We start from the raw sequence: 26,936 nt of genomic DNA, 5'->3' as shown, positions 1-26,936 counted from the left end.
TAAAATTTACCTAGTTTGTATGTTACCGCTAATGATGAGAACACCTAAGCTATACTATGGATTTAACTTTTAATAAGAGGACAGAAAGAAAATAAGAACTGAGGAGAGCAGACAGAGAAGTTATTCTGGGATACAGAATCTGGTTCAATGAAGGGAAGCTTGCTTGTCATTCTAAACTTCTTCCAAGGAGTCATGTACCTCAGTGAACCATAAGGCCCCAGATATGTATGCAATGATGAGGTAAATAAGGAGTTTCTAGGCTAAGCTGAGAACCAGACAAATTGTATTTATTAATATTTTTTAGAATTTCTTTTTAAATTTTTATTTAATTGGTTAAATTAGAGTATTTTTCCAGGATTACAAAAATAATTTTCCTTCCCTCCTCTCCCCTCAACCCCCTCCCATAGCCAATGCACAATTCCAGTGGGTTTTACAGGTGCCATTAGTTAAGACTTATTTTCATATTATTGATATTTACACTAGGACAATGATTTAGGGTCTATAACCCCAATCATATCCCCATTGACCCATGTGATCAAGCACTTGTTTTTCTGTTGTGGGGTGTGCCAGCCTCCCACAGGGGATGGGGTCTTGGAGGTGGGATGGGGTCAGCAAAATGATGGATGGGACACAGCTTTTGCTTTCAACCCACAGCACAGGTTTCACAGGATAAACTGCTCCACCTTGGCTGAGGCCTGACTTTATTTTATACCCTCATGATCACATATCTACTTGGAATTCAGTTTCATTCTCAACATACATGTTTCCATGGAACCTAACAACAGACAGGAAGCCTAGGGAGATAGTAAAAAAATACTGTTGCTAAGGGTAGGATCAGTGGATAGAATCAACATGACTCAGATATAGGTTAGGGAATTCAGAGCACAGATTTGCCAGTTTTTATGCCTAGAAAAGAGGGTCACATCTAAGTGGGTATATAAGAATCTTTAGGTTTAATTTTGTAAGTGGGCTCTCCTGGTAGTATCCTGGGGGGACAGAATGGGGCATCTGTATTAACTCTGCAAGCATGTTGCTCTCATCTATTTTTCCTGGGGCTAAGTAAGAATAATAATCATGGCAATTCCAATAATAAGGGGATGTTAATAATAAAAGTCACTTAGGAGGATTTTAGTGGGTGTTTCCATCCTTCCTGGGGGTTGCTTTGCACTCCCTGGTTTCCATGTGGACCATGTCAAACGACATAGTCTTTGATGGCTCCCAGCATCTCCCCCCTTTTTTTTTTAATTGGAGTGACTTCAGTTCATCTTGGGCTTGATGTAGGGTAGAACCTAGCTATGGATGATGACTGTTATGCAATCAATCAATCTTATCCATATGTGACATTCTACAATTTGATTGGATATTATCAAATCACCTAAACAACACTCTTATGATGTTACTACAACAAAGAATTCTGTGATCATTTAGTAGGTTTCTACAACACTCTATGATAGATATGATTAATGTGAATGAAGCCATTTGTGGGTTAGCACCCCTTGACCTGTTGAGAGGATCATTGTGCTTTTGGTCAGCTTTCACTATCCATCATAATTTCTTGGGAGATAAACAACAAAACATCTTCATATCTAGGTGTGAGGACTTAAAGCAGACTAGTTTTGGGGTTTTCCTCACTTTACAAGTTATGTTTTTCTTGTGTTACTTTGAAGTGCCTAGCAATGCTGCTTGGCTTTGATTTCAACAAATTTATTGGAATGTGGTAACTGTAGGAAAAGATTCATTATAGTACTCAAGCTTTTGACTGGTGTTTATTATAGGACCTTGGAGTGTGTCTTCTGCTTGAGAAAAGAGGGGTCATGGGCAGTAATCTTTGGGCTTTAATTCTGTAATTGCAATCTTTTGGGGGTAATAACCTAGGGGACTTAAAGTAGAGTATATATATGTCTATATATATATTTTGATCCTATAAGTATTTGCTCTCATATTATTTTTCCTGTATTGGGGAGAGAATAATAATAATAACAAGTCCATTAGTGGGGAAAACTTGGGAAGAGAAGTCACAGAGGGTGATCAGCAGAGGGCCCTCATTCTGGGGTCTGCTTTGATGACCTTCCTTCCTCAGACCGTGACCTTGTCAACCGGTCGGGGTACGATGGCCTCTGGCATTTTTCTTCTGTGTTACTACTCCCACAGATCTTTCTCTGAATGTAGATAGTGTTCTTTTTCATAAGTCCTTCAGAATTGTCTTGGATCATTGTATTGCTACTCATGAGAAGTCCATTCCATTTGATTGTACCACAGTGTATCAGTCTCTGTGTATAATGTTCCCCTTGTTCTACTGCTTTCACTCTGCATCAATTCCTGGAGGTTGTTCCAGTTCACATGGAATTCCTCTAGTTCATTGTTTCTTTGAGCACAATAGTATTCCATCACCAACATATACCACAATTTGTTCAGCTATTCCCCATTTTAAGGGCATTCCCTCATTTTCTAATTTTTTTGCCACCACAAAGAACATGACTATGAATATTCTTGTACAAGTCTTTTACTTTATTATCTCTTTGGGGTACAAACCCAGCAGTGGTATGGCTGGATCAAAGGGCAGATAGTCTTTTATCGCCCTTTGGGCATAGTTCCAAATTGTCCTCCAGAATGGTTGGATCAATTCACAACTCCACCAGCAATGAATTAGTGTCCCTACTTTGCCACATCCCCTCCAGCATTCATTACTTTCCATAGCTGTCATGTTAGCCAATCTGCTAGGTGTGAGGTGATACCTCAGAGTTGTTTTGATTTGCATCTCTCTGATTATAAGAGATGTAGAACATTTTTTTCATGTGCTTATTAATAGTTTTGATTTCTTTGGCTGAGAACTGCCTGTTCATGTCCCTTGCCCATTTATCAATTGGAGAATGGCTTGATTTTTTGTACAATTGATTTAGCTCTTTGTAAATTTGAGTAATTAAACCTTTGTCAGAGGTTTTTATGAAGATTGTTTCCCAGTTTATTGCTTCCCTTCTGACTTTAGTTACATTGGTTGTGTTTGTAAAAAAACTTTTTAATTTGATGTAGTCAAAATTATTTATTTTACATTTTGTGACTCTAAGTCTTGCTTGGTTTTAAAATCTTTCCCTTCCCAAAGGTCTGACATGTATACTATTCTGTGTTCACCTAATTTACTTATAGTTTCCTTCTTTATGTTCAAGTCATTCACCCATTATGAATTTATTTTGGTGTAGAGTGTGAGGTGTTGATCCAAACCTGATCTCTCCCACACTGTCTTCCAATTTTCCCAGCAGTTTTTATCAAATAATGGATTTTTGTCCCAAAAGCTGGGGTCTTTGGGTTTGTCATAAACTGTCTTGCTGAGATCATTTACGCCAAGTCTATTCCATTGATCCTCCTTTCTGTCTCATAGCCAGTACCAAATTGTTTTGATAACCACTGCTTTATATTATAGTTTGAGATCTGGGACTGCAAGTCCTCCTTCCTTTGCATTTTTTTTCATGATTTCCCTGGATATTCTTGATCTTTTGTTCTTCCAAATGAACTTATTTATGGTTTTTTCTAATTCAGTAAAAACGTTTTTTGGTAGTTCAATGGGTATGGCACTAAATAAGTAAATTAATTTGGGTAGGATGGTCATTTTTATTATGTTAGCTCATCCCACCCATGAGCAATCAATGTTTTTCCAGTTGTTTAGATCTAGTTTTAGCTGTGTGGAAAGTGTTTTGTAGTTGTGTTCATATAGTTCCTGTGTTTGTCTCGGCAGATAGATTCCTAAGTATTTTATATTGTCTAGGGTGATTTTAAATGGAATTTCTCTTTCTAATTCTTGCTGCTGAAATGGGTTCGAGATAGATAGAAATGCTGATGACTTATGTGGGTTTATTTTGTATCCTGCAACTTTGGTAAAGTTGTTGATTATTTTGAGTAACTTTTTGGCTGATTCTCTAGGATTCCTTATAGTAAACCATCATATCATCCACAAAGAGTGATAGCTTGGTCTCCTCATTGCCAATTTTAATACCTTCAATTTCTTTTTCTTCTCTAATTGCTACTGCTAGTGTTTCTAGTACAATGTTAAATAATAGAGGTGATAATGGGCATCCTTGTTTTACTCCTGATCTTATTGGGAAGGCTTCTATCTAGGGTGATTTTTAAATGGAATTTCTATTTCCAACTCTTGCTGCTGAGAAGTATTGGAAATATATAGAAATGCTGATGATTTGTGTGGGTTTATTTTGTAACCTGTAACTTTGCTAAAGTTGTTGATTATTTCCACTAGCTTTTTGATGGATTCTCTAGGATTCTTTAAGTAGACCATCATATCATCTGCAAAGAGTGATAGCTTGGTCTCCTCATTACCTAATTTAATACCTTCAATTTCTTTTTTTCCCCTCTAATTGTTACTGCTAGTGTTTCTAGTATAATGTTAAATAATAGAGGTGATAATGGGCATCCTTGTTTCACTCCTGATCTTATTGGGAATGCTTCTAATTTATTCCCATTGCAGATGATACTTACTGATAGTTTTAGATATATACTGTTTATTATTCTTAGGAAAGGCCCTTCTATTCCTATGCTTTCTAGTGTTTTCAATAGGAATGAGTGTTGTATTTTGTCAAAGGCTTTTTCTGCATCTATTGATATAATCATGTTATTTTTGTTGTTTTCTTGTTGATATTATATGGATGGTTTTCCTAATATTAAACCATGCTTGCATTCCTGGTATAAATCCCACTTGATCATAATGAATGAGTCTTGTGATCACTTGCTGGAGTCTTTTCCCTAGTATTCTTTTAAAAATTTTTACATCTATGTTCATTAAGGAAATTGCTGTATAGTTTTCTTTCTCTGTTTTTGACACCTGCCTGGCTTTGGAATTAGTACCATATTTGTGTCATAGAAGGAATTTGGTAGAACTCCTTCTTTGCTTATTCTGTCAGATAGTTTTGGGATTAGTTGTTCTTTGAATGTTTGGTAGAATTCACTTGTGAATCCATCAGGCCCTGGAGATTTTTTCTTAGGGAGTTCTTTGATGACTTGTTCAGTTTCTTTTTCTCATATGGAGTTATTTAGGTATTCAATTTCTTCTTCTGTTAATCTAGGCAATTTATATATTTTTAAATATTCACCCATATCACCTAGATTGCCCTATTTATTGCCATATAATTGGGCATAATAGTTTTTAATGATTGCCTTAATTTCCTGTTCATTAGGGGTGAGGTCTCCCTTTCCATCTTTGATATTGTTAATTAGATTTTCTTCTTTCCTTTTTAAAAATTAAATTGACTAGTACTTTTTCTATTTTATTTGTTTTTTTCAAAATACCAGCTTCTAGTCTTATTTATTAATTGAATACTTCTTTTAGTTTTGATTTTATTAATTTCTCCTTTAATTTTTAGGTTCTTTAATTTAGTTTTCAACTGGGGATTTTTAATATGTTCCCTTTCAAGTCTTTTTTATTTGCATGCCCAATTCTTTGACCTCTGCCCTCTCTAATTTGTTAAAATATGAACTCAAGCATATAAATTTGCCCCTGAGTACTGCTTTGGCTGCATCCTATAGATTTTGAAAGGATGTCTCATCATTGTCATTTTCTTCAATGTAATTATTAATTGTTTCTATGATTTGTTCTTTAACTGGTTTTGGAGAATCATATTATTTGATTTCTAATTAACTTTTAATTAATTAAATTAATTAATCTTTTGCATTTCATCTCTTCTGTCTGTGCCCATTTCTCTTAATCAAACTCTCCATGTACCCTTATTAATTATTATTTTTATTGCATTATGGTCTGAAAAGGTTGCATTTATTATTTATGCTTTTTTGCACTTGTTTGCCATGTTTTTATGCCCTAGTACATGGTCAATCTTTGTGAATGTACCATGTGCTGAAAGAAAGGTATATTCCTTTTTGTCCCTATTTATTTTTCTCCACATATCTACTAACTCTAATTTTTCTAATATTTCATTCACATCTCTAACCTCTTTCTTATTTATTTTTTGGTTTGATTTATCTAGATCTGATAGAGGAAGGTTAAGGTCCACCACTAGTATAGTTTTATTATCTATTTCCTCCTTTAACTCCGCTAGTTTCTCTTTTAGAAATTTGGATACTATATTTGGTGCATACATGTTGATTACTAATATTTCTTCATTGTCTATACTGCCTTTTATCAGGATGTAATTACCTTCCCTATCTCTTTTAATCAGATTTATTTTTATTTTGGCTGTGTCAGATATCATGATTGCAACTCCTGCCTTCTTTTTCTCAGTTGAGGCCCAATAGATTTTGCTCCATCCTTTGATCCTTATTCTGTGAGTGTCTATCTGCCCCATGTGTGTTTCTTGTTGACAACATATGGTAGAATTTTGGTTTCTAATCCACTATGCTATTTATTTTTATTTTATGGATGAGTTCATTCCATTCACATTCAGAGTTATGATAACCACCTCTGTATTTCCCAGCATTTTGATATCCTCTCCCATTTCTGCCTTCTTCTTTCACTATATCTTTTTAAACTAGTGGTTTGCTTTTAAACAGTTCCCATAATTCCCACCCTTATTAAACTTCTCTTTCCACTCCCTCCATTTTTGTTCCCTTCTTATTTTTTGGTGTCTATTAAATTCCCTCCCTCCCCTCTTTCCCTCCTTTTTTTGTACTCCCTGCCCCACTCCCTTCCCCTTCGTTTTTCCCTTCTCACTTTCCCTGTACGGTAATATAGAATTTTATATGCCAATGGATGTATATGCTCTTCCCTCTCAGAATTGATTTCACTGAGAGTAAGGTTTAAGTATTTCCTATTAGCACTCTATTTCTCTCCTTCTTATAATAGTATTTTCCCTCTCTCCTTCCCATATGCTTCTTTGTATAATATCAATTATCCTATTTATCTAATTCCTTCAAGTTTCTCTTGGTGCCATTTTCTATTCCCCCCTCCTTTTTTCTTTTTCTACATATCATCTTAGACCACATATTACCCCAGACTTTACCTATGAATGATTCTTCTAATTACTATAATATAATATAGCATTTTGGAATTGAGATCTTGCCAGACATAAGAAATGGAATGAGCTAGGATCTAAAAGGGAAAATGGAGCACTGGATATTTTCAGTGAATAGGAAGCAAATTAATTCACTTTCATCATAAAGTATGTAGAAGGGCATCGCGTGAATTTAGGCTGGAGTAGAAGATTGGAAATAGATTATTTAAGACCTTAAATGCCACATTAAAGAACTTGAGTTTTATTGATAGGCAATAGGGGGTCATCAAAAGGTTTAAGCAGATATGATAAGTCAGGGATGGACTGGCTTTGATGTGATCAGAGCTGTCATAAAAGAAAGACTAAATTGGCAGTAGCATTAATGGAGGGAGAGACTTACCAACTGGTAAGGAGACCAGTTGGCAATCCTTATAATATTGCCAGCATAATCTTTCTTTTCATCAAAAAACTATATTATTGATGTGTTTTGATTTGCACTGCAGCCATTTTCAGATTAGTCTCACTCTGTGAGAATTGTCTTGTAACAAAATAAAATGACTAAGTAAAACTTATAACACAGTGATATCATCAAAACTGTAAACAGAAGTATATACATTTATTTTGTTGTTCAGTCATTTAGTTGGATCTGTTTCTTCCTGACCACATGGACTATGGCATGCCAGGCCTTTCTACCCTCCACTTATTTCCCAAAGTTTGTCCAAGTTCATGTCCATTGTTTCCATGATACTAATTATCCATTTCATCTTCTTCCATCCCCTTTACCTTTTGCCTTCAGTCTTTCTCAACTCTTTTCCAATGAGTCCTGTCTTCTCAGTATGTGGTTATAGTAATTAAACTTCAACTTCAGTATTTGATCTTCTGGTGAATAGCATCAATTAATTTCTTTGAGTTCTGTCTTAAAATGTTTAAAAGTGTTGATTCTGTGGCACTCAGCTTTCTCACAACCATACAGTATTGCTACTGGAAAACCATAGCTGTGACTATGTAGACCTTTGTTAGCAAGATGATATCTCTGATTTTCAGTATGCTATCCAGATTTGCCATAGTTTTTCTTAAAAGTAGCAAACATTCAATTTCATGGCTGCAGGTCACTCACTGCATTGATCTTTGAAGCCAGGAATATAAAATCTGACACTGCTTCCATTTCATTTCCCTCTGTTTGCCAGGAAGTGCTGTGACTGGTTGCCAAGATCTTGGGGTTTTTGATATTAAGCTTCAAGCCATCTTTTACACTCTCTTCTTTCACTTTCATTAAGAAGCTTCTTAATTCTTTATTTCCTGCCATCAGAGCAGTATCATTTGCATATATGAAATTGTTGATATTTCTCCTAGCAATCTTAATTTTGGTTTTTGATTCATTCAGTCTGAAATTTTGCATGACTTACTTTGCCTATAAGTTAAATATTGACAACTATGGTAGCTGGGGATCAGGAACCAAAGATTGACAAGTCTCAGAGAGGGAGGAAACAGATAAATAAGAGTACCACTTTCTCTCCCAGACAGAGTTGCCCTAGAGAAGATGAAGTTGGATCTATGTCCAGAGCTGAAAGGTAAAGAAGAAATCCCCTTTAGTCTTTGGTTTCTGTTTCCTTCCCTAGATGGTTGTTATCTTAATCCTCTCATACATTTGAAGAATTAGATGTTTAATTCTCCTGTAATTTATAAGATTTATTTATTGTTTGGAGATTCAGGATTGATAGTTTTAGGGAAGAGGGAGTCCCTATTTCTATTTCACTCTAAATTCCCTTCAGGGACTGAGGGCTCAGGTCTGGGGACCTGAGACCCTGAGGACCATTCTGGAGTTAGGCAGGTATAATTTCCTAATATAGAGATACAGCTTTTGAAGATATCACTGGAAAATCTTCTGGGTGGATAGTCTCTTGCTTTCCCCAAAAGGGGAAAAAGTCTATATCCACCACTTTTGAGGAAAGGTTGGCTAATCTAAGTTCTTCAGGTTGGTGAGGGATTATATCAGGTTAAGCTCAGTGAGATTTCTCCTTCCTCTCTCAGTTCAAAAGGGATAAGAATTCCTTATCATCTGTCCATCTGCTTTTCTTGACTGGAGGTTCCAGTCCCATCCTCTGTTGTCAGCCAAAGTTCCATTTCCTTCCTGCATAATGTTTCCTTGTAATCAAGTCCTTGCAGTGCATACTGTATCTCTCTCATCCATAGAATATATCCTTTCATATTAATTTTTCAGTCTTAAACCAGTTTCTCCATGCTTATTTCTTTTCTTCTTTTTTAATTTAATTTAATTATTTTAAATTTTATTTTAAAAATTTCCATGGTTACAAGATTCATGTTGTCTGCCTCCCCTCTTCTCTTCCCACTCCTGGAGTTGACAAGCAATTCCACTGGTTAATTGTTGCTTTTTGATCCCTATTCAGGTTCATCAGAAGATAAGTACAGTAATCTGGTACTCTAATCTCTGAAGGCTAACACATTTTGTATACATTCATAGCATTCCCTAACTCTGTATTAAAAAAGGTATTTATTTTAGTCAGTTAAGATTCACCCTCTCAAAACTTTCTTACCAAGCCCATCCCAATTCAGAACCTAAGAAAACCAAAACCAATTAAAAACACATATTGCCAATCAAAGCAAATTCCTCCATTGGCCATGTCCAAAAAAGTTCCTATTATTTTGCATTTTGAATCTTGACCTTTCTATCAGGAGGTATGTATCATATTTCATCATTAGTCCTCTGGAATCCTGGTTGGCATTAAACTGACAAAAGTTCATTACAATAGTGTTCCATTTACATACCACAACTCGTTTATCCATTCTCCAATTTATGAGTACCCCCTTCAGATTTCTACTGTTAGCTACCTCAAAAAGAACTATAGGGGCAGTTGGGTGACTCAATAGATTGAGGGTCAGTCCCAAAGACAGGAAGTCCTGGGTTCAAATCTGACCTCAGACATTTCCTAGCTGTGTAACCCTGGGCAAGTCACTTACCCCTCATTGCCTAGCCCTTTACAATCTTCTGCCTTAGAACCAATACACAGTATTGATTCTAAGATGGAATGGAAGGGTTTTAAAAAAAGAACTGTAAATATTTTTGTACATGTTTACAATTTAATTTATTTAGGACTAATCTTTTTAATGTACCTTTCCTCAAATTTCCACCCCCTTTATTTCCTCCTTTTTCCTATAGAGTGAGATATATTTCTGTACCCAACTGTTTGAATGTGTGTATTCTTCTTTCTTTTGATCAATTCAGATGAGAGAGAGGTTCAAGCAGCAGCCATTCCTCCCTTCTTGTTTGGCATAGATTGTCTACATGTATGTGAGATAATTGTCTTTAACCTTTCTTCCCACCCCATGTATTCCTTTTCTCCATTCTTTTCTTAAGATCATCAAAACATAGTTTAATCACCATGAGGCCTTTTATAATTATTTTTCATCTGTGGATTCTGTTGATGATAGAGTTCAGAGTACTCACTTGTGTCATCTCTCCATATATGAATGTAAGTAGTTTGTTCTTGTTTAGTCTTTTATTATTGTTATTCATGTTTACCTTTTTATGTTTCTCTTCACCCCTATGTTTGAATTTGAGAGTTTCTCTATAGCTTTCATCTTTTTTTTTAATTCAGAAATGCTTGGAAGTCCTCTATTAGATTAAAGATCTATTTTTCCCCTGTAGCATTATACTCAGTTTTCCTAGGTAAGTTTCAATTGGCTAGAAGCCCATATCTTTTGACATTTGAGATGTAATATTCCAAGTTTCCTATTCCTTTATAGTGGTGACTGCCAAATCATGTGAGAATAAAGTACTCAGTACTTGAATTCTTTCTTTTTCTGGCTGCTTGCAGTGTTTTTTTCCCCCTTTGACTTGGAAGCTCTGGATTTTGGCTATGATGTTCCTGGGATATTTCATTTTGGGATTTCTTTCCAGAGGGGGATTCTTTCTATTTCCACTTTACCCTCTGACTTTAAGAGACCTGGCCAGTTTTCTGCCAAGTTATGTTGAAATATGATGTCTAGACATTTTTTTTGGTCATGGCATCCAGATAGTGCAATGAATCTTACTTTTTTTTTACCTTGGCCTGTTTCCCAAGTCAGTTTTATTTCAGTGAGATCCCTTAAACTTTCTTCTGTTTTTTAGCCTTTCAATTTTGTTTTAATATTTTTTGTTATCCTATGGAGTCTTTAAAAATTGTTATATTTGGAAGTTTGTTGCCTGGGTGAAGATTTGTACCTTTTCTGCCAAGCTACTAATTTCCTTTCCAATTTTTTCAACCATAGCTCTCATTTTCTCCTATTTTTCTCTCACCCACTCTCATTACATTAATAGAAGTATTTTAAAACTATTTTTAAAAATTTGCTTAATTTCTTCCAGGAATAATTTGAGTTCATGTGCAAGTTGTGGTTTTTTTTCTGAGACAGTGTTTGTAGATATTTTAAGGCTATTAGTTTTTTTCATAGTTGTGTCTTCAGTGTCTCTGTCACCACAATCTAGTGAGGTTCTTCTTTTTTCTCTTTCTGCTTTTTTTCTTAGTCTTCCAACCTAGTTCCTAACTTCAGACATTATATTAGGTCAGGACTCTGACCCTGTTACTATTTTCTTGAGGTGTTGAATGTTGATTTTCCATGATCTCAGATATAGGTTGAGCATCTTTCAGAACTCCCAGAGTGGCCCAATCCAAGCCAAAGTCTGGTTGCTGCCCCCTGGTCTGAGCTCTGTAAGTTCTGGTCTATGTAGGAGAACCATTTGGAAGGTTCTTTTGGTTCAAAATGGTGGAACTGGAGGCTCCCCTTTGGTTTGGAATCCATACCCTGGTTATTCCTCTGTAGGCTGGGCTAAATGTTTCAAATGAGACTCTGCTCTGTGTCTGAGATCTAAGTCACACTACTGCTGCTGCTGGCTTCTAAAGTTCCTCTTTGGGTCTCCCTACCCAGAATATCACTCCCCTGTGCAGGTTCCCTTCTCTGTCTGCCTTGGGCCTCTGACTCAGAACTGGGTACTAAGTGACAAAGCTGCCAGTTGGTACCTACAGTGTACTAGTATGGGTCTAGGGCTGGCCTATATGAGTCTGAGACCTTTTTCTGCCCTTATGTGCAGGCTATCCTAGATGTTAGAGTACTTACAAACTTCCCTATCAGTCCTTATGTTGAACTGGACTAGACAAATGACTCACTGTGAATTTTCCTGTACTTCTCCATTAAGATTTGGTCTCATATACTTTCTAGAGCTGTTTGAGGAAATCTGTAGATGGAAAGTTGGCTTCACTGGTTCCTACTATCCATCATCTTGGCTCCGTGTCCTTTACCCCTCTATTTAAAAACACATTTCTTTAAGAACAATTACTAGAAATCCATCATTAAAAGGAAAATGTTTCAACTCATGTTGACAACAGGAGAGAAGGACTTTGGTGTCTGTGGTGAAGGCAAAGGCTTGAGTTAAAACCCTAATTAAGTCTAATTCTTAGGGAAAGTGAGAATCTGGCATAGCAAAAGACCCTTAGAGCAAAATAAAGGTTTAAGGGGACATTTAGAACTCAATGTTAGAGGTTTCAGCAACAAAACATAAGTGAAGAAAAAAGGAAAGAATTTTTATGATTCCAGGAATGACCAGGTCACAGATCCAGAAGAAGAGAACGACAAAACTGCAAAGAAAAAAAAAGCAACTTGCTTACAAGAACAATGAAAATTATTTGAAGAAACAATGTGGGAATTAAAAAAAATAAAGGAAATGGGAACTGTGGAGAACAGAGTTGGTAAAAGGATCAACAGTTTAACAGAAAAGGTACAAAATCTTACTTTAGTTACAAACTCCCTAAAAAACAGAATGGACCAAATAGAAATTAATGACTCCAAAGGACATCAATAATTCTTTAAATAATAAAAAGATAAGGAAAATAGAGAAAAATATAAGATATTTCATATAAAAACTAATTTTCTGGAAAAATATTGAGAGAAAGCTTAAGAATCATTGGATTGCCTGAAATCTATGACAAAAGAAAATGAACTTGGAAATCACATTTGTCATAAAAAAAGTTACCCAGACATATTAGAAGAAGGCAATGTAAAAATGGAAAGAATCCTCAGATTACCTCCTGGACAAAAAAATGAAAACTCCTAAGAATGTTATTTTCGAAATCCATTTCCAGGTCAAAGAAGAAATATTATGTGTAGCCAGAAAGAAAGAATTCAAATATCAAGGATGAGTATAATACTAAAAGGAAAGCATGGATTTTCAGTGAAATTGAGGATTTTCAAACATTCCTGAAGAAAAAATAAGAGCTGGAAAGAAATGTTGAATATAAATACAGGAAAAAAAAGGTAAATACAAGTGAACAATCAGATGGAACTAAGAAAGAATTCTATTATACTAGGGAAGGGAATACTTCTAGGGTCAGCTAGTTAGCACAGTGGATGGAATATTGGGCCTAGAGTTCAAATGTAACCTCAGATACTTCCTCTTAGTTACGCGACCCTGGGAAAATCACTTAATCTTTGTTTGTCTAAGTTTCCTCAATTATAAAATAGGGATTATAACAGTGTTTGACTTTTGGTGATGTTGTGAGAATCAAATGAAATAATATTTTGTAAATGAATTATCATAATGCCTGGCATGTAATAAGTATTATTTAAATTTTTATGCCTTCCTTCTCTTCCCCTCCTTTCAGAATCTTTATTTCACAAGGAACTGAAGAGGTAGTCAGTTGAGATAGAAAATCTAGAAATAGTTTTGCTATTTTGTTCTTGAAGATGTTCTTTTAAAAAAGGGGGAAGGAAGGATTCATTAGGGCAAAAATGGGAGGAAACATGGTAGAATTGATAGCACATATAGTTGAAGTACAAACATGGAAGAAGTGGGGAAGTGTCACTTAAACTTTACTTTCACCTAAACTAGCCAAAAAAAGTGAAGAACACACACATACATAAGGTATAGAAATATCTTCAACCCACCAGGGATATAGATAGGAACAGGAAGAGGGAAAAGTCGGGCGAAAGAAAGAGGGTAAATTCAGGGAAGGATTAGTCATAAGCAAAACAAACTCTAAGCTTGGAGAGAGGATAGTGAAGAAAATGTAAAAAGGAAAAAAAAATAAAAAGGACAGCATCTTGTTATAAACAATGAACAAAGAACCTTTATAAGAAAAAATATAGGATAATAGAATGGAAGTAAATACTTAACTATGGCTCAATGTGAATGGAGTGAACTCACCCATATAATGAAAGAGATTAGCAGAATAGATTAGCAGAATAGATTGGAAAGCAATCTCCAGCAATATTATGTTAAAAAGAAACAAGAAAAATAAAGATTTACTCAGGGCTAAAATATGCTATTAGAGGAAAATTTACTATGCTTTAGACACACAAAAAGAGAAATAATTGTGGAAATTACCATTTTAGACAAGACTAACAAAAATAAATTTATGTACAAGAGATAGAGAGGGAAAGCATATTTGCTGAATGGTAACATAGCCAATGAGTTGATTCAATATTTAGCAAATATGTACCAAATGGCATAACTTCTTAACATTAGAGACATAACTAGATGAATCACAAAGAAAAATAATAAAACTGTAATAGTTAGGAACCTTAATTTACTTTTATTAGTCTTAATAAAAAAATAAACAAGAAGGAACCAAAGGATATAAATAGACTTTTAGAAGAATTCAATATAATATATTTTTAGATACTGAATGAAATTAGAAAATAATATTTATAATTTTCAACTGTGCATGGCAACTTTATAAAAATTGATCATGTCTGAGGGCATAAAAACCTCACAAACAAATGCAGAAAAGCAGACATATTATACATGGCCTTTTTTATTGGCCATAATATAATAAAAATGATATTTAATAAGGGTCGCTGAAAAGTATTAAATGAACTCAAGACTAAGTAATAATCCTAAGGAATTTGAGGGTCAAAATCATAGAAATATGAATAATTTCATAATAAGAATATGCCAGTTTTTTTTTATTCAGATGAGCTATCTTTAGGTGAAATTTTATGTCTTTAAGTAGTTTTATTAATTAAAAAAAGAATAGGACAATGATTAAAGAAAGTAAATAAAAATATTAGAAAATCAACAAATTAAAACCCCAATTAAGGACCAAAGAAATCCTGAAAACCAAAGAAAATTTGAATAAAATTGAAAAAACAAAACTCATTGAACTAGTAAATACAACTAGGAACTTTTTCCTTTTAAAAAAAACCAATGAAATAGATAAATCATTTTCTAATTTAATTAAAAACCAGACTGAAACAAAACCCTCAATTGCCAGCATCAAAAATGGAAAAAGAATAATTCATAACAAATGAAGAAAAATTAAAGAGTATTTATAGGAAATATATTACTCAATTATATTCCAATAAAGCTTGCAATGTAAATAAAATCAATGAATATTATATATATATATATATATATATAAAATACCAAAACAAGCAGATCAAGAAATAAAGAAGTAAAAACCCTAATTTCAGAAGAAGAAATTGAACAAACTTTAAATGTATTTCCAAAGGAAAAAAAATCTCTATGAACAGACTGACTCACATGTGAATTCTAGCAAATGTTCCAAAAACAATTAATTTCAATACTACACAAACTGTTTGCAAAAAAAAAAAGCAAAAAAGAGGATCCTATTAAATTTCTTCTGGGCATAGATATAGTCTTAATAAAACAGGAAAATTTAAAACAAAAAGGCCAATAAAAATACTTGCAAAAATTTAAATAAAATATTAGCAAATATGTTTAAACAACACATCACAAAAATGTTGGGCTATGTCTAAATTAATCTTCCTCATGAACCCACTTTAGTCAAGTTATTCTTTTAATAGAATGTTTTCAGCCATTCTCAATTGTCTACCTATTAAAATACAAAGTCTTTTTGCTCCACAGTCTGGTAATATCCTATCTTTTCAGCCCTTCTTATTAGTCCCCTGTATTCCCTTTATTCTTTAGCCAAAATAGATTATGCTGTCCCTTTCCCTCTCCCCAAAACCAAAACCTGTCTTTTCACTCTTCCTCGTGTTTGATTCCTGCTCCTGGAATGCTGTCCCTTGCTCTCTTTGCTTTTTGAACTACTCATCCCTTAAAGCTCAACACAAATGCCACCCATTTTCAGAGTCTTCTTTGGTTAATGAATTCACCACTTCCTTAAGCCCCTCATAGCATTTTGTTTTGTAACTCTTTAACACAGTTATCATGTAATCGTGTATCATATTATCTGTTGGCGTCAACTTTCTATTAGCTGATAAGTTCCTTGAGTTGCTTATTTAAACTATCTACCCCAGCACCTTGGACAGCGCTGCACATTTAGCAATTGTTTAATCATCATTTTGTTGTTGTTATTGTTCGTGAGGGAATGGATGAGAGAAATATTGTTAAAGAGATAAAATTGATAGGATTTGACAATTTGTTGATAGTAGGTAGTGAGGAAGAAATCAAAGATTACTCTTAGATTTCCATTCTGGGTGACAGCAATGCTGCTACTAGAAACAGGCAAGTCATGAGGATCCTCACGGTTTGGGGATAGGATTTTTTTTTTTTAAGAGAGTTTGGAATTTTGAGTCAAGAGATGTGTTGAATTTTTGTCTCTGCTTCTTCCTATCTGGGCCCCTGGGGCAAGTCAGTTGACCTCACTGGAATTCTGTTTCTTCTTCTTTAAAATAGAAATAATAATACCTACAGAGCCTATTGCACAAATTTATTGTGAGGTTCAAATGAGATAATGTATGCAAAGTGCTCAGCAAACCTTAAAGTGCTATTGAAATGTCAGCTATTAGTTTGTAACAACTTCATTACCCAATCATGCACAGTGGATTCTTATTTCAGATCCTGTGACAAGTGAAAAATGACTGCCTTGGAAGAGATGGCAAACCCTGTCCTCCGGTAGGCAGTATGGAAACCCATCTCAAATGGGAGAAGAAAATTCAAATTGCCTTTAAATGCCATTTTAAAAAGCATATCTGCAGCACAAATTATTTAATTTCCAAAGCTTAAAAGCTACACAAAGACTTTGTGAAAACCTTGTGTAATTGGGGGAAGGGAGATGCTTTTCCTCATATTCTCTTGGGGTTTGGGGGCTTTTCCCACTCAGGCCATAACATATCAGTTGTATGCATTTGAAGGGAAATGCCTGTTTTTCATGCATCTCCCTTTCCCTCTGGTATGTCAGGGGCTTGTGGAATAAACTACTTTGCCAGACAGTGAGCAGAACATAAAATCCACAGAATTACATCCTACTTATGAGTTTCCAAAAGATGGCTTTGAAACAAATTCCCCAGGATAAGTAAGATAGGCAACAAGGCAGCTAATGTGTGTACACACATATAGTGAACAAAGCCAGTCTCCTAACTGTTTAAATAGCCAGAGGTAGGGAGAGGAATGGAATTCAGTCAACAGATCATTGTTTCCATGGCCTCCTCCTTTGACTTAGAGCAGACAAGGGGGCCTGATTCCTTCAAAGGGAGAAGGGACTAAGAAAGCTGACCTGGCCCAGACTGGACCATTTCTATGGACAAGGATTATATATTTCCCAAAGTGATGGGTGAATACTGGCTTTAGAGTTAAGACTTAGATTCATTTCTAGCCTTGCAATTTACCACTTGTCCTTGGGCAAATAAATAAACCTTTCTGTGTCTTACTCTATTTGTAAAATAACTGGGTTACTTTATAAATTTTTAAAATAAAAATGTGTAGTGGAAAGACGGTTGACTTTGCAATTGGGTTCAAACCCAATACTTCTATTGACCTCTTGTGTGATGTTTGACAAGACACATCTCTCTGTGTGCCTCAGTTTCTATACTTGTAAACTAAAGGAGTTGAACTAGATAGTTTCTAAGGTCCCTTTCAGGTTTAACACCAGATGGTTTTGTAAGTTAGGGCTCCATATGGAAGACTCTTAATAGGGAATGTTTCACACTTGTCATTTATATAGTGAATAATGAGAGTCAAAGTGGGAAGGGCTGTGTTTGGACTGTGGATTGTAGTGGATCAGGGATACAGCTGCCAGTCAGGACTGGGCAACTGAGAGAATAAGACTGGAGTCAAACATCAGAGTAGGCCACACCTCAGGAGTATTCAGAAGCCTGAGGGCAAAGCAGCCAAAGGTCAGAAAATGGATGAATTGTCAAAAGTCAAGAAATACATAGGTACCAGAAGTTATTACAAAAGAGCAGCCAGTTAGTACAGTGGATGGAGCACTCTGCCTAGAGTCAGGAGGATCTGGGATCAAATCTGGCCTCAGATGCTTCCTAGCTAGGTGACCCTGGGCAAGTCACTTAACCTCCATTGCCTAGCTCTTGCCTTTCTGTCTTCGAGTTGTTACTAGGAGAGAAAACAAGGTTTTTTTCCTTTAAGAAGTTAATAGATAGAGAGCAGTGGTAATGGTAAAAGTGGCAGGCAGTTAGTAAGGCATGAATGTTTTAGTATGAGTTACTTTTTGGTACTAGTACACTATACCCTCCTCCCAGGTAAGGCATTCACATTTTAATGGTTTCATTTAAGGCTTTAACTCAGAAGGGTGGGGGCTGACTCTTACATGTGGATTGCAGGCACTGGTGGCAGGTAGGTGAGGGAATCAATTCCGGAAGGTACGAGGAGGTTTGCAAGCTCTTTTGGATCATTTCCATGGGGCACCTGCTTCTCTGCCCAACTTGAGAGGGCAGTACTGGGCAGTGGAAAGTGAATGGGATTCAAACCCTAACTGGTAACAGGTAGCTGTGTGCCTGAGAGCAAAGCACTTAACTTCTCTGAGAATTGATTTCCTCCTCTCTAAAGTGAAGATAATCAGGTGCTGTGAGAAGAGTGTTCTATAAAATGAGATATGATTGCTATGTTTAAGGATAGAGCTGGCTGTCTGGTACCCTCTACTTACAGTTTCACAGGCAAATACTTGAGATGCTTTTATTGAAAAGTTTCTAGACACCATGCTCGGTACTCTCCCAAAGACCTGAACAGCACAGTATGACAGGAAAGACAGAAGGAACCTTAAAGTTATTTTAAAGGATCATAAATATAACCTGTGGCTCAGATTTCCCCTTGCTCTCCAATATTCTGGACACAATCTCCCTTACATATGATTTAGAGCTGGAACAGGCTTTGGAAATAATTTTATATATATAACTAACAACTCCATTTTACAGCTGAAGAAATAATAGTTTCTTTCTTTTCTAAAAAACCTTTAACTTCCACCTTAGAATCAATACTGAATGTTGATTCCAAGGCAGAAGTGGTAAGGGCTAGGCAATGGGGGTTAAGTGACTTGCCCAGGGTTACACAGCTAGGAAGTGTCTGAGGTCAGATTTGAACCCAGGACTTCATGTTTCCAGGCCTGGCTCTCAATCCACTGAACCACCCAGCTACCCGGAAGCAAGTTTCTTGCTTAAGGACTGAAAAGATCAGTAAGTCTCTGCTACAATAACTCCAGTGTTAGGGGGTTTAGTCTAATAGGTAGAAAGTAAAGTTTGTCTTGTTCTCAATTCTAACCCAGTATCCTTTTTCCTCTGCCACGGGACCTCTTGCTCATATGAATTCAGTACTTTATCATATACCTTATATATTTTTCAAATTTTTTGAATTGGTTTAGTCTAGTCTTCCCAAACAGAGTGTGAGCTCTCTGGGGGAAAGGAAGAATCTGCATTCATTAGAATAAGAGAATCTTAGTATGGAAAAAAGAATCCTTTAGAAATCATTTTGCCCAACTTCCTACTCGCTGTAATATCATGAATTCCATAACAAAAATATTGAGAATGGTCAGTAAGTCTCTGCTTCAATAGCTCCAGTGACAGGGAGACTACAAAGTAGTTGATTACATTTAGGAATTGCTTTGATTGGTAGAAAGTTCTCACTTTCCAGAAATTTCCTCTTTGTAACTCCCACTTATTTGTCTTAGTTCATTCCTCCGGAGCTACAAAGAATTTTGCTTTCTCTTCCAGATGATACTCCTTTGGATATTCAAAGATAGATATCATGTTTCCCCTTTTGCCCCAAATTTTATCTTCCTTAGGCTAAATCTTCCCAATTCCCTGAACTACTTCTCATGTAACTATTAATTTGTTCAACCATTCACTTGCAATTTCCAGACCCTTCATCAGCTTCATTGACCTCCTCTGGACATGCTCCATATTGTAAATATTCCTCTTAAAATTTGAACCCCAGGAATGAAAAACAAACTTTTGATTTGTGGTGTCAAACTCAAATAGAAATGACTGGGGGGGGGCAGCTGGGTAGCTCAGTGAATTGAGAGCCAGGCCTAGTGATGGGAGGTCCTGGGTTCAAATCTGACCTCAGACACTTCTTAGCTGTGTGACCCTGGGCAAGTCATTTGACCCCCATTGCCTAGCCCTTACCACTCTTCTGCCTTGGAGCCAATACACAGTATTGACTCCAAGACAGAAGGTAAGGGTTTAAAAAAAAAAAGAAATGATTGGGAGTGGGAGGAGGGACCCCTTTGGAAATGTATTCACTTAGGAAAACTATTTTAACATTATCAGTGCTTTATTGTAATTTTTTATTTTGTTAAATAATTTCCAGTATATTAAAAAGTCCTTACCTTCTTGCTTAGAATCAATATGTACTGGTTCCAAGGAAGTTCCAAGGACTAGTTCCAAGGACCAGGCAAGGGGGTTTAAATGACTAGTTCAGGTCACATAGCTAGAAAGTGTCTGAGGCCAGATTTTAACCCAAGATCTCCCATCTCTATCCCTGCATTTCAATCCACTGAGTCATCCAGCTGCCCCCTTCCCAATACATTTTAATATGGTTTGGATTGCACTTAGGTGTATTATAGGCCAATATAGCTTGGCTGCAGGTTATGTATTTGACATCTCTGATTTAGATTATGAGTTCTTAACTATTTTTGTGTCATGGATCCAGTTGGTAGTCTGAGATGGTGTAGAATTCTTTCTATAAGAAGAGGACTGGACAAAATGAACTGTCAGAGGCCCTTTGTCCTCTAAACCCTTAAAAGAGTAAATTTTTAGAGAAACTCAGTGGTACAATGGATTGAGAAGCACTGGCCTTGGAATCAAGAGGACTCATCTTCATGAGTTCAAATCCAGACTTAGACAGACCCTGGGCAACTCACTTAACCTTGTTTGCCTCAGTTTCCTCATCTGTAAAATGAGCTGGAGAAGGAAATGTAAACCCTTCACATATCTTGCAAGAAAACCCCAAATGGTGTCACAAAGAGTTATACTTGACTGAAAAACCAACACTTAGTCCATCAATAAGCATTTAAAAATCATTTGACATATTCCAGTCACTATGCCACCCATTGGAGATACAAACACAAGCAAAATCTAATATAATTCTTGCCCCTAAGGAGTTTATATTCAAATGGGAGAAGATAACACAAGAGTTGAAAAGCAGCGAGGGGTGGGGATGAATGAGAAAATGTCAAAGTCTGGAAAGCCAAAGGGAAATCTGGGAGGGGAATGAAGGATAGCCAGCCTGGGACCCTCCCCAAAATAGAGACCTGAGGAAGAACTTACCAGTGGGGAAAGGAAGCTGAAGGGTGGAGGGATGTTCCAAGGTAAGAAGACATTTGATGTACAGCAGCAGTTTGTAGAGTCTGTCTAGTTTGTCATTGTTGTTATTATTGTTTTTTTGAACTCTTACCTTCATCTTAGAAACAATAGTGGGTATTGGTTCCAAGGCAGAAAATCAGTAAGGGCTAGAAAATGGGGATTAAGTGATTTGCCCAGGGTCACCCAGCTAGGAAATGTCTGAGGCCAGATTTGAATCCAGGACCTCCTGTCTCCTGGTCTGGCTCCTAATCCACTGAGTCACCTAGTTGAGCAATCTAGAGAACCAAATGCAGAGCCAGGAGAGGAGGCAAATGAAGCCTTGACATGCTATATAAATGTCCCATATTACAATTTATAATGATTCTGTCAGTCCAACTGTTGGGGGGTTGACCCAAGACTAATGAAACCAGAATGAGGTGGTATAGCAAAGCTTTACTGGAGAAAGGGAGGGACAAGGGGGAGATCCCAGTGCCAGTAGAGGTGGCTGTGGGGCTCTGGGGTGGGGGAGGGGAAGGAGAGGCAAGGGGGAGCAAGAGGGAGAGGTCCAATGCCAGGAAAGGTGGTCACAGAGACCTGGGGGAGAATGGGGGATAGGGATAGCAAGGGGGAGATGAGCACCAGTAAAGATGGCTGCTGAATCTCCATCTCAGTGGAGATGGGTTTAACCTCTCATAGGGTGGTTGTCAGGGAGGAAAGGACCTGGGATGCCTCTATTGGTCAAGGTGAGCTACTTTGACCAATCTCACTTAATGATCCTGAGAGGGTAGGGGAGTCTCAGTATCTGGGGGTGAGAGGAAATTCCCAGGCTGATGGTCAGCCATGCAGGAGGTACAGGCTGAGAGAACAGAGTCTAGGTGTCCTGCCAGGTGTTTCTGGGGCAATTTCTCTTTGGGCAGGTGCTGGGGTGGGAGTGGGGCTGTTAGTTTCAGTAGGGGTTGAGGGAAGGGGGGTTTTGGTCCCATGATCTGTCTTTATTTTGGAAATAACTTCTTAATTATTAACTGGACTTAGAAAGCTTTCAGGTGTATTATTGCTCTTTGGCACATATTACATTCTGAGGGTAGTAGTTTGCAAATCTCAAGCCTTCCAAGATTACCTAATCCTCTGTACCCCATCTTTCCCAAACTCACAAAAACCTATGGCTCCCCCTACCCAGGCAGGACCCTTTGCTAATCCCCCTGTTGTTCCCACCACCACCACCACCACCACTCTGCACCTAATAAACCTTGTGGTATTGCCCTACAATGCTTTCATATTGCCTCTTGTGTCGGACCTCCATCAGGTCTTCCTGGCTCATGTTTCTCCCCCTCCAGTCCATCCTATACTCTATTGCCTGGATAATTTTCTGTAAGTACAGATCTGACCAGACGACCTCTCTATTATTTTATTAATTCCTGTGACTATTTCTTGTTTCTAAGAAAAAGGGGTAAGGGAGCTTCTGTGGGACTAAGGTACGTACTATGTGCCTGGCACTGCGTTTAGTACTTTTACAACTATCATCTCATTTACTCCATGGACCAAATAGAAGTGCCTCTGTTGTGTTTTTAAAGACCCGTTTAACTTTGCCCCAACCTACCTTTCTAGCCTCACTGGATATCATTTCCCCTGTAGCATACAATGATTTAGCCAACTTGATCTCCCTGTTTCTTAAATATGGCATTCCATCTCTTGCCACCTTCATGGTTTTGCATTACCCATTTTCCATGCCTTCCTCCTTACTTCCACATGAGCCTCTCTCTTCTTTTAAAACCCTTTCCTTCTGTCTTAGAACTGATACTAACACCCTCATGTCATGGGCAAAGAAATAAAAATGTAGGCTTCATAAGGAACAGCCCTGATGTGCCAGCAGCCAAGAGATGGGAAGAGACTCGGTCAGCTTTATGCAGCCCTTAAATAGCAGAACCGGATCTGAATACTTGTCTTAAGATGCCCCAGCCGGAGTTCTCGTCACTGTTTCTCCTTTTAGCTAGAACAGAAGCTCCTGAGGGACAGACGGAATGTTCTGCTCTCTCTCCCCACTTTTCCCTCTTGGTTCTAGAATATTCTCGATTTTAGAATGCTCAGACCAACACCACCATCATTTCTAGAAAGGGAGTGTTAGGACAGACCAATGACTCTAGAAACCAAAATATTCTCTCCTGACCACCACTGCCTTGTTTTATGTTAGAGCACATAATTGCCATCACTAGAATATCAATTCATTGAGGCAGAAACTATCTCATATAGATATATTTGTATGTACATATAATATGTACACATATATAAATATACACACACACATTTAAACTCTTACCTTCCATCTTAAAATGGATACTAGGTATTGTTTAAAGTCAGAAGAATGGTAAGGATTAGGCAGTTGGAGATAAGTGACTTATGCTGGATCGCACAGCTAGGAAGTATCTAAGGCAGTGCTTCTCAACCTCTTATTTTGTAGCAATGAGAATACATAATGCATATCAGGTATTTACATTCCAAATCATAACTGTAGCAAAATTACAGTTTTGAAGTAGCCACCAAAATAATTTTTTGGTTTGGGGTCACCGCAACATGAGGAACTGTATTGCGGGGTCATGGCATTAGAAAGGTTGAGAACCACTGCTCTAAGGTCACATTTGAACCCAGATCCTTCTGACTCTCAGTTTGGTGCTCTATCTACTGTGCTACCTAGCTGTTCCTCCCTCTCTTTTTTAAAAGACATAGCTTAAGCACCAACTTCTGTGAGGAGCCTTTCCTGATCCCTATAATTGCTAGTGTCTTCTACCCCAAACTTCCTTGTATTGAACCACTTTTTTTAAGTCGTATTTGGTAACTTAGATTTGTGCTCTGGGAGTGTTTCTATGGCCTTGTTTCCTCTCAATTAGATAGTGCCTTAGTTTTTAGGTAAATAAATCAAAATTATCAACAAGCACATGAAAAAGTGTTCTAGATCTCTTATAATCAGAGATATGTAAATCAAAACAACTCTGAGGTATCACCTCACACCTAGAAAATTGGCTAACATGACAGCAGAGGAAAGTAATGAATGCTGGAGGGGGTGTGGCAAAATAGGGACATTAATTCATTGCTGGTGGAGTTGTGAATTGATCCAACCATTCTGGAGGGCAATTTGGAACTATGGCCAAAGGGCACTAAAAGACTGTCTGCCCTTTGATCCAGCCAGAACACTGCGGGGTTTGTGCCCCAAAGAGATAATAAGGAAAAATACATGTACAAGAATATTCATAGCTGCGCTCTTTGTGGTGGCAAAAAATTGGAAAATGAGGGGATGCCCTTCAATTGGGGAATGGCTGAGCAAATTGTGGTATATGTTGGTGATGGAATACTATTGTGCTCAAAAGAATGATGAACTGGAGGAATTCCATGTGAACTGGAATGACCTCCAGGAAGTGATGCAGAGCAAAAGGAGCAGAACCAGGAGAACATTGTTCACAGAGACTGATACACTGTGATACAATCGAATGTAATGGACTTCTCCATTAGTGGCAATGCAGCGATCCTGAATAATTCTGAGGGACTCATTAGAAAGAACACTATCCACATTCAGAGGAAGATCTGTGGGAGTAGAAATGCAGAAGAAAAACATATGATTGATCATATGATTTGATGGATACATGATTGGGGCTGTTGACTTTAATCAATCACTCTATTGCAAATATTAATAATATGGAAATAGGTCTTGATCAATGACACATGTAAAACCCAGTGGAATTGCTTGTTGGCTCCAGGAGGGGGGAGAGAGGAGGGGAGGAAAAGAACATGATTCATGTAACCATGGAAAAATATTCTAAATTAATTAATTAAATTAAAAATGAAAAACAAGGAATTAGATAGCACCTTGAGAGTAGGGATCATTTAATTCTTAGTACATGTATCCCTAGCACCTGGCACATAGTAGGTACTTAACAAATACTTGTTGATTGATTGATTGAATGTTGCTGTTGTTCCATTTTTTAGATATATTTCCTGTTGATTAGGATCATCGTGTCTACGTGTTATAGTGGATAGAGCACTGGGTTTGCTGCAATTAGGAAGACTCATCTTTATGAATTCAAATCTAGCCTCAGACACTTACTAGCTATGTGACCCTGGGCAAGTCACTTAACCTGGTTTGCTCCAGTTTCTTCAGCTGTTAAATTTGGAGAAGGAAATGGCAAACCACTCCAGTATCTTTGCCAAGAAAACCCCAAATGAAGTCACAAAGATATCACTGAAATAAACATACATCAGCAGAGTTACAGTAAACCACCCTGTGGCTAGGATAATTTTGTCTTCTAATAGATCAAATGAGATAATGTGTGAAAACTAATTGAAAACTATAAAACACTATACCTATGTACAGAATTATTTGTTTAAGTTCTCAGCAGAGACTATACTTTCTTTTCCCTTTCCTTTGTTTCTGCCACACCCAGTAGAGATCTGGATACATACGGGACACACAGTGATAGTCATGGACTGATTGTTTTCTTTGTATTACAGCTGGACAATCAAGAAACATTTATTAAGCACCTACTATGTGCCAGGCATTGTGCTAAGAGCTGAGAAGTTAAAAAAAAAAAGCAAAAGATAGTTCCTGTCCTTGAGTAGCTCACAATCTAATAGGAGAGATGACAAAAAAAATGTATAAATAAGCTATCTACCAGATAAATAGGAAACCATTAACAGACTGGAGGCACTAGAATTAAGGGAGATTGGGAAATGCTTCCTGTAGAAGGTGATAACAGGAGTGATCCTTTCTTCTCTTTGTTTTCTGGGCCAGGGGAAGGAGAAAAGGGATAGAAACAACCAAGGGGAGCTGTAGGTAGAGACAGGCAAACCTTTTGAAGTGACCAGTAAACAAGAACTGTAGGAGGAGTGGGTGGTCTCCCTCCCCTTCTGCCTCCTCCCAGAAGCCTCAGTTTGGTTAAACACGTTTCTGCTTCTGGATATTTCTTTCCTTATACCAGGGCTTGTGGAATAACTACATTGCAAAGCATTGAGCAGGGGATAAAATCCGGGGAATTACATCCTACTTACGAGTTTCCAAAAGGCGGCTTTGTAACAGATTCCCTGGGATAAGTAGGATAAGAAAAACACCAGTTAATGTGTGTACACACACAGAGTGAGCAAAGCCTTCCGACTGGTTAAATAGGAGAAGGTGGGGAGAAGAATGAATTTTTTCAGGCAGTGGATTATCTGGAGCCCCTTCCAGTGTCCTATTGTGGGCAGAAGCATCCATCTGTTGTGTTCTTGTCCATCTGGCCAGTCCCAGGATCACCATCTCCAAATGGCTGTGTGGCAGAGGGCACAACAGTCAGGACAGTTGGAATCTACCTCTTCGCTGCATTCTTGAAAAATGGCAGTGGAAAGAGCTCAGTTGCCCATTGCCTCCTGAATAAAGTCCAAACCCTTTAGCCTGGCATTCAAAGCTCTCCCCAATCTGGCTCCAAGGTACCTTTCTCTTCTTATTGCCCCTTCCCTGACCTTACACTCCAGCCAAAC

Source organism: Monodelphis domestica, chromosome 3, assembly GCF_027887165.1.
Source record: "Monodelphis domestica isolate mMonDom1 chromosome 3, mMonDom1.pri, whole genome shotgun sequence".
In the NCBI taxonomy this organism is placed as follows: Eukaryota; Metazoa; Chordata; class Mammalia; order Didelphimorphia; family Didelphidae; genus Monodelphis; species Monodelphis domestica.
Note: the sequence above shows the minus strand (reverse complement) of the source record.